Raw genomic sequence first — 9,005 nt, 5'->3', positions numbered from 1 at the left:
GCCAGCCCTGGGGGAACAAGATGTGAGATTTCAGTTCATCAGGGCTAGGTGCCAAGTAATAGTTCCAGCTGCCATTGGCCAAAAGTTCACATGCAGGTTGCTTTGCCTCAGGGGTCTCGGTAAATATTAAATAACACACTGGATGACCCTGGACAAGCTACTGAAACAATTCACCAATAGGTTAACTCATCCGTCAAGAAAGTAAGTGGTTTCTGGCCGGGCGTGGTGGCTCACACCTGTAATGCCAGCACTTTGGGAGGCTGAGACAGGCGGATCACTTGAGGTCAGGAGTTCAATACCAGCCTGGCCAACATGGTGAAACCCCATCTCTACTAAAAACACAAAATTAGCTGGGCGTGGTGGTGTGTGCCTGTAGTCCCAGCTACTCAGAAGGCTGAGGCAGGAGAATTGCTTAAACCCAGGAGGCGGAGGTTACAGTGAGCCGAGATCGCGCCATTGCACTCCAGCCTGGGTGACAAGAGTGAAACTCCGTCTAAAAACGAAACGAAACAAAACAAAACAAAACAAACAAACAAAAACGAAAAAGAAAAGTAAGTGGTTTCATGCTCAGTGTGGCCAGGTGTGTGACACAGAATGATTGTGGGAACAAAGGTACAAACAGAAATATTTATTCCTAGAAAGGCCACTGCCTTAGGTTGCGTTCCCTAGAAGTAGAGCCAGAGACAGAGATTCCTGTTCAAGAGATTTACTGGGAGAATGCTCTCCGGAGAAAAGGAGAGAGGCAGGCAGCATGAGGCAGGGGAGGAAAGTAAGCCAGAGTGTGGTCCAGCTTCAGTCTGCTCCCACGGGTGCTCTGGAGCACACATTGTGCACATTCATTAGTCTCACCTAGGGTAAGGGAGTGGGAGTAGGCCTTTTATACCCCGCTGTCAATCAGTCATTGGCTGAGGTCCGTGGGCAGGTGAAGTGGGGGAGAAAGTGGGGTAGCCTCTCTCCTGAGGGTGGTTTTGTTTTTGTTGTTGTTTTTGAGATGGAGTCTCACTTGTTGCCCAGACTGGAGTGCAGTGGTGCAATCTTGGCTCACTGCAACCTCTGCCTCCCAGGTTCAAGCCATGCTCGTGCCTCAGCCTCCCGAGTAACTAGGACTACAGGCATGTGCCACCACCCCCAGCTAATTTTTGTACTTTTAGTAGAGACGGAGTTTTGCCATGGTGGCCAGGCTGGTCTCGAACCCCTGACCTCAGGTGATCCACCTGTCTTGTCCTCCTAAAGTCCTGGTGAGGTGGTCTTGTTTAGCCCAGGGCAATTCTATACAGAAGAGGGCAGCAGAATTTTATCAGCAATACTCATATCTGTTGGCTGGAAAAAAGAAGCCCGAACAGGATCCACTCGAGCTATCCTATGAATAACAAATAGAGGTATCTTCAGGTTTGTAGTGGATGGGAAATCACACATAAGTAGATGGAAACAAAACAAAAATAAATGGTGGTCCTACCATTCATGCAGATTTAAAAGCAATTTGAAGGGCATATATAATCAACTCATAAACATCACTCACCATTCCAGTGACAAACACTAGAACTGCTCTCACCTTTCCACACATATTTATTAAATTTCACATTGCCAACAAAGAATTCATACCTTAATATGTAAAGAGCTCCTACAAATTGATAAAATAAAAACACTGATAGTTATGTAGGTGGCAGATTTTAACCAATTCAATGGATTTTAACCAATCCATTGAAAAGGAAATACAAATAGCTAACGGACATTAAAACAATCGTTCAACTTTGTTGATAATCAAAGAAACACAAAGGAAGGAATATATTATGCACTTTCACCTATGAAATTACAAATACTTTAAAATGGGAGCACACAAAACTGGCAAGGGTAAGGAGAGATGGGTGCTGTCTACATAGTTGGCAGAAATACGGATTGGTCTTACTATTCTTGGAAAATAATTTTATAGTATGTTCATGGAATTTAAAAATGTTTAAATTCTCTGATTGGCATTTTTACTCCCAAGAATTCATCCTAAAAAATAATGCAAATGTTTCACTACCATCATATAATGTGACTGAGAAGTTGCTATATGCTAGGCATTGTGCTAATTGCATTAATATGCATTATTTCATTTCATCCATAAATTTCCTTATGAGGTATTTTCATGAAGTCTTTTTTTTTTTTTTTTTTTAACAGGAGAGGAAACTGAGACTTAAGGAAGTGAAGTAAGGTTATATTGTGAATAACTGAGGAAGCTGGGATGATCTGACTCTAGTGTGTGGAACTTTAATAACTTTACTTATGTTATGTGCTCATTAATATATGAGTTCAATAAGAGTAAAAAAAAGCTAATCTTTAAACAAAATAATTAAATCAGGCAAACTGTTCCTTGCTCCATTGATCAGGGAGACTTGGCAGTGTTTGGATTTCTAATTAAATCAGGCAGATTTAATTAGGGTTCCTAGGGCTTTCTTCTTGTCCTGTGGAAAGTTTTGTGATGAGTTTTACATGAGAATATAAAACAGTCCCAGGCTCCTTTATGCAAGCTCGTGTCACCGGCTACTGAATTTGACAATTTTTTTGGGTTGGGGTACCTGTGAACTGACGGGTTTATCACAACCCATTACTGAAGCAATCAATTGCATGTACCTGTTTACTTGTCTATCTTTTCCCCCAAACTGAGAGCTATATAATAGCGGGGATAGTGTCTGTCTAATTTATTAATCTTAAAAGGTGAGAATGGGTTATGGGAGGCATTCAGCGGTGTCTTCCAAACTCTTATGAAAAATAAGACATTTCACAAGAATGGCCCTGACAATGGCATTGTTGGTATTTGCAAACAATTTGGAAGGACATTTGGGTTATTTCTAGTTTTTGATTATTACAAATATAGCTGCTATAAACATTTGCGTATAACTGTTACATAAATGTAAATTTTCATTTCTCGGGAATAAATGCTCAGGAATGCTATTGTTGATTTGTATAGTAGGTGAGTGTTTAACTTTTAAAGAAAGCATTAAACTGTTTTTCAGAGTGGATGTACTCCTCTCTTACATTCTGATCAGCAATACGTGAGTGACTCGGTTTTTCTTTTCCTTCTTTTCCTTTTTTTTTTGAGATGGAGTTTCGCTCTTGTTGCCCAGGCTGGAGTGCAATGGATGGCGCGATCTCGGCTCACCACAACCTCTGCCTCCCAGGTTCAAGCGATTCTCCTGCCTCAGCCTCTCGAGTAGTTGGGATTACAAACATGAACCACCACGCCTGGTGGTTTGTTTATTTATTTATTTATTTAGACGGAGTCTTGTTCTGTCGCCAGGCTGCAGTGCAGTGGTGCGATCTTGGCTCACTGCAACCTCTGCCTCCCGGGCTCAAGCGATTCTCCTGCCTCAGCCTCCCGAGTAGCTGGGATTACAGGCACATGTCACCACGCCCGGCTAATTTTTGCATTTTTAGTAGAGACGGGGTTTCACCATGTTGGTCAGGCTGGTCTCCATCTCTTGACCTCATTATCTGCCTACCTGGGCCTCCCAAAGTGCTGGCATTACAGGCGTAAGCCACCGTTCCTGGCTGAATTTTGTATTTTTAATAGAGACAGGGTTTCTCCATGTTGGCCAGGCTGGTCTCGAACACCTGACCTCAGATGATACGCCCGCCTTGGCCTCCCAAAGTGCTGGGAGTACAGGCATGGGCCACCACATCCAGCCGACTCAGTTTTTCTTAATCATCAATAGTGTTTGGTGTTGTCACTATTTTTTAATTTAGCCATTCTGATAAGTGTGTAGTAATATCTCATTCTGGTTTTAATTTGCATCTCCTTACTGGCTGACAATATTAAACATCTTTTCATGTGCATATTTATCATCTGTGTATCCTCTTTCGTGAAATGCCTCTACATGTCTTTTTTCCCATTTTCTAATTGGATTGTTTGTTTTTTAAGTTAAATTTTGAGTGATATTTATATATTCTACCTACTTGTTTGATATGTGGTTTGCAAATATGTTTTTTCAGTCTCTAGTTTGTCTTTTCTCCTCTTAACAGGGTTTTTCATGGAGCAAAATTTTTTATATTGATGAAGTCCGTTTTATCCATTTTTTATTTTTTATTTATTTATTTATTTATTTATTTATTTATTTATTTATTTATTTTTTGAGACGGGGTCTTGCTCTTTCACCCAGCCTGGAGTGCAGTGGCGCAATCTCGGCTCACTGCAAGCTCCGCTTCCTGGGTTCACGCCATTCTCCTGCCTCAGCCCCCCGAGTAGCTGGGACTACAGGCGCCCGCCACTGCGCCCGGCTAATTTTTTGTATTTTTAGTAGAGATGGGGTTTCACCGCGTTAACCAGGATGGTCTCGATCTCCTGACCTCGTGATCCGCCCGCCTCGGCCTCCCAAAGTGCTGGGATTACAGGTGTGAGCCACCGCGCCCGACCTCCATTTTTTATTTTATAGTTTTTTTTTCTAAAAGTGTATAGTCTTACATTGAAGTCCATAATCCATTTTGAGTTAATTTTTATAGAAGATGTCAGACTTAGGTTGAAGTTAACTTTCCCTCCTTCAGGATATTCAGTTATTCCAGCATCATTTGTTGAAAAGGCTATTTCTCCATTGGATAGCTTTAGCTTTTGCATTTGGGCATATTTGTATGGGTCTATTTATTAGTTCTCTATTCTGTTCCACTGATCTACATAGATCACCACCAATTCCACCAATATCAATCTTGGTTACTATAGCTATAGACTAAGTGTTGAAAGCAGGTGGTCTGATTCTTCTCATTTTTCTTCTTTTTCAAAATTGTTTTAGCTATTGTAGTTTCTTTGCTTTTTCATCTAAAATTTAGAATACACTTCTTTATATCTGAAAAAGTATTGCCAGAATTTAGATAAGGATCACATTAAACTTATAGATCAATTTGGGGAGAATTGACATCTTCACTCTTTTGGCTTTTTCAATCCATGAACACCATACATCCCTCATTTATTTAGATCTTTGATTTCTTTCATTTTGTAGTTTTTAGCATACCAGTCATACATATTTTGTTAGATTTACTTAAACATTTCATTGTTTTGAGTGGTTTTAAATGATATTTTATTTTTAATTTGTTAGTTTGTACAAATACAATGATCATTGTATATTTATCTTATATAACCTTTCTGTGTTCACTTATTAGTTCCAAGAGTTTTTACTTTTTGGGTTTTTTTTTTTTCTTGTAGATTCCTTGGGATTTCCTATGTGGACAATATGTCATCTGAAAATAGATAAAATTTTACTTCTTCTTTTTCTATCTGAATGCCTATTAATTATTTTTCTTGCCTTACTGCATTTGCTAAAATTTCTAGCATTATGTCGAAGAAAGGCACTAAGAGTAGTATCCTTGCTTTGATTCTGATCTTAGTGAGAAGGCATTCAATCTTTCACCATTAAGCATAATGTCAGCTATAGGCTTTTGTAGACTTTCCTTATCGAGTTGATAAGTTTCTCTCTATTTCTATTTTTCTGAGAGTTTTTAGAAATCATAAATGCATAGAGAATTTTGTCAAATGATTTTTTCATAGATTGATATCATCATGTGATTTTTCTTCTTTAGCCTGTTAATGTGGTGAACTGTTGAATATCAAACCAGTCTTGTATCCCTGGAATAAATTTGAGTTGGTCACAGTATATAATTCTTTTTTAAACGTTGCTGAATTCTATTTGCTAATATTTTGTTAACAACTTTTGCATTTGTATTCATGAAGGATATTGGTCTGTGAATTTCTTTTCTTCTTTGTATTGTCTTTGGTTTTGCTATCAAGGTATTATTTAAGCTTCATAAAATGAAGTGGGAAATATTCCCTTGTCTTCTGTTTTCTGGAATAGATTGTATAGAACTAGTGTTAATTCTTCTTTAACATTTGCTAGAATTATCTAATAAAAAGATCTGGGTCTGGAGATTTCTTTTTGGAGAGTTTTTAAATGATGAATTACATTTCACTAATAGTTATAGGGCTAAGCAAATACTTCACATTGGGTAAGGTGAGGTAGTTTGTACTTTTCAAAGAATTGGTCCATTTAATCTAAGTTGTCAAATTTATGTGTGTAGTTCATAGTATTCCTTATTATGGATTTGATATCTACAGGATCTGTAGTGATATTCCCTGCTTCATTCCCAATATTGGTAATTTATGCCTTCTCATTTTTTCTTTGCCAGTTTTGCTAGAAATTTGTCATTTTATTGCTCTTTCAAAGAACTTGTCCTTTGTTTAACTGACTTTCTCTACTGTTTTTTGCTTTCAATTTCATTTATTTTCTTTTTTAACTTTATTGTTTTCTCCCTTCATTTGCTTTCTTTCTTTTTTTTTCTTGAGATGGAGTCTCACTGTTTCCCAGGCTGGAGTGCAATGGCACCGTCTTGGCTCACTGCAACCTCTGCCTCTCAGGTTCAAGCAATTCTCCTGCCTCAGCCTCCCAAGTAGCTGGGACTACAGGCGTGTGCCACCACACGCAGCTAATTTTTGTATTTTTAGTAGAGATGGGGTTTCACCATGTTGGCCAGGCTGGTCTTGAACTCCTGACCTCGTGATCCATCCGCCTTGGCCTCCCAAAGTGCTGGGATTACAGGCGTGAGCCACCACCCCTGGCCCTTCATTTGCTTTCTAGGTTCTTGAGGTGGGAGCTTAGATTGTTGATTTGAAACTTCTTTTTTCAAAATATGAATTTAGTGCTATAAATTTTCCTCTCAGTACTGCTACAGATATGTTCCATAACTTTTTATGTGTTATATTTTTTCTTTCAGTTTAATATATTTTAAAAATTTCCTTAGAGACTTCTTTTGTTGACCCATAGATTATTTATTTATTTATTTCCCTTTTTATCTTTATTGTTTTCTCCCTTCATTTGCTTTCTTTCTTTTTTTTACTTTTTAATTTTTATTATTTTTTTTGAGATGGAGTCTCGCTCTGTTGCCCAGGCTGGAGTGCAATGGCAAACTCTGCCTCCCAGGTTCAAGCAATTCTTCTGCCTCAGCCTCACAGGTAGCTGAGACTACAGGCACGTGCCACCACACCCAGGTAGCTCTTTTGTATTTTTGGTAGAGATGGGGTTTCACCATGTTGGCCGGCCTCCCAAAGTGTTGAGATTACAGGTGTGAGCCACTAAAACCAGCCAGATTATTTAGACGTTATTTAGTGTGTTATTTAGTTTCTAAATGTTAAGAAATGTTCTCCTGATATTTCTATTATTTTTTTCTAGTTTGAGTTTATTTTGGTTGGATAACACACTCTGTATGATTTTCAATTCTTTTAAATTTGTTGAGTTTTTTTTTTTATTGGCTTAGGATATGGTCTATCTTGATGTATGTTCCATGGGTTCCTGAAGATAATGTGTATTCTGTTGCAGCTGTTGGGTGAAGCATTCTCTCTACATCATTTGGGTCCTGTTGGTTCATAGGGTTGTTGAGTTCTATATCCTTGCTGACTTTCTATCTAGTTGTTCTATCAATAGTTGAGAGAATGGTATTAAAATCTCCAACTAAAATTGTGAATTTGTGTATTTCTTTTTTCAGTTCTATAAATTTTTACTTCACATACTTTGCAACTCTATTGTTTGGTACATATACATTTAGGATTGTAATGTTTTCTTGGTGGATTGGCTGTTTAATTATATAACGCCCCTCTCTGTCTCCAGTAATTTTATTTTTTTTTCTGAAGTTCATGTTATCTGATATGAATATAGTCACATCTACTTTCTTTTGATTAATGTTTGCATGATGTTCTTTCCCCATCCTTTTACTTTTTGTTTATTTATTTATTTTTAAAAATTTTTTTGAGATAGGGTCATGCTCTGTTGCTCAGGCTGGAGTGCAGTCTCAACCCTCCAGCTTCAGTGATCCACCCACCTTAGCTTCTCGAGTAGCTAGGATGACAGGCATGTGCCACCATGCACGGCTAATTTATTATTTTTTTAAATGTTTAGTAGAGATGAGGTCTTGCTATGTTGTCCAGGCAGGTCTTGAACTTCTGGTCTCAAGCAATCTTCCCACCTCAGCCTCCCAAAATGTTAGGATTACAGGCATGAGCCACTATGCCTGGCTTATCCCTTTACTTTTAATCTATCTTTTAATCTATCATTTACTTTTGTTGTATTTGAAGTGAGTTTCTTATAGATAGCATGGACTTGGCTCGCATTTTAAAATCCCCTATACCAATCTCTTTCCTTTTGATACAAACTCTTGCACTGTCACCCAGGCTGGAGTGCAGTGGCAGAATCTAGACTTGCGGCAACCTCTGCCACCTGGGTTCAAGCAATTCTCATGCCTCAGCCTCCAGAGTAGCTGGGACTACAGATGTGCGCCACCATGTCTGGCTAATTTTTGTATTTTTAGTAGAGACAAGATTTCACCATGTTGGCCAGGCTGGTGTCAAACTTCTGGCCTTAAGTGATCTGCCCATGTTGGCCAGTCTGGTGTCAAACTTCTGGCCTTAAGTGATCTGCGCACCTTGGCCTCCCAAAGTGCTGGAATTACAGATGTGAGCCACTGCGTCTGGCCCAATCTCTATCTTTTAATTGAGTATGTAGACCATTTACATTAAATGTAATTATTGAGATGGTAAGTCAGCCACTTTACGTTTTGTTTTCTGTATGTACTCTGTTTTTCATTTCTTTGATTTCTTTTCACTGCCTTTGTTGCTGTGGATTATTTAAATTTATTTTTAGACTTCTATTTTGATTTATTTATAGTGTTTTTGATTACATCTCTTTGTGTAGCTGTTTAATGATCTCTCTAGGTATTATATTATATGTACATAACTTATCACAGTTTACTGGTGTAATCATTTCACCAGTTGAATGAAGAGATTTTTTTTGAGACGGAGTCTTGTTCTGTAGCCCAGACTGGAGTGCAGTGGCATGATTTCGGCTCACTGCAACCTCTGCCTCTCGGGTTCAAGTGATTCTCCTGCCTCAGCTTCCCGAGTATCTGGGCTTACAGGCATATGCCACCACACACAGCCAATTTTTGCATTTTTAATAGAGACAGGGTTTCGCCATGTTGGCCAGGCTGGTTTC

This window comes from Hylobates moloch, unplaced genomic scaffold (assembly GCF_009828535.3).
Source record: "Hylobates moloch isolate HMO894 unplaced genomic scaffold, HMol_V3 SCAFFOLD_18, whole genome shotgun sequence".
Lineage (NCBI taxonomy): Eukaryota > Metazoa > Chordata > Mammalia > Primates > Hylobatidae > Hylobates > Hylobates moloch.
Note: the sequence above shows the minus strand (reverse complement) of the source record.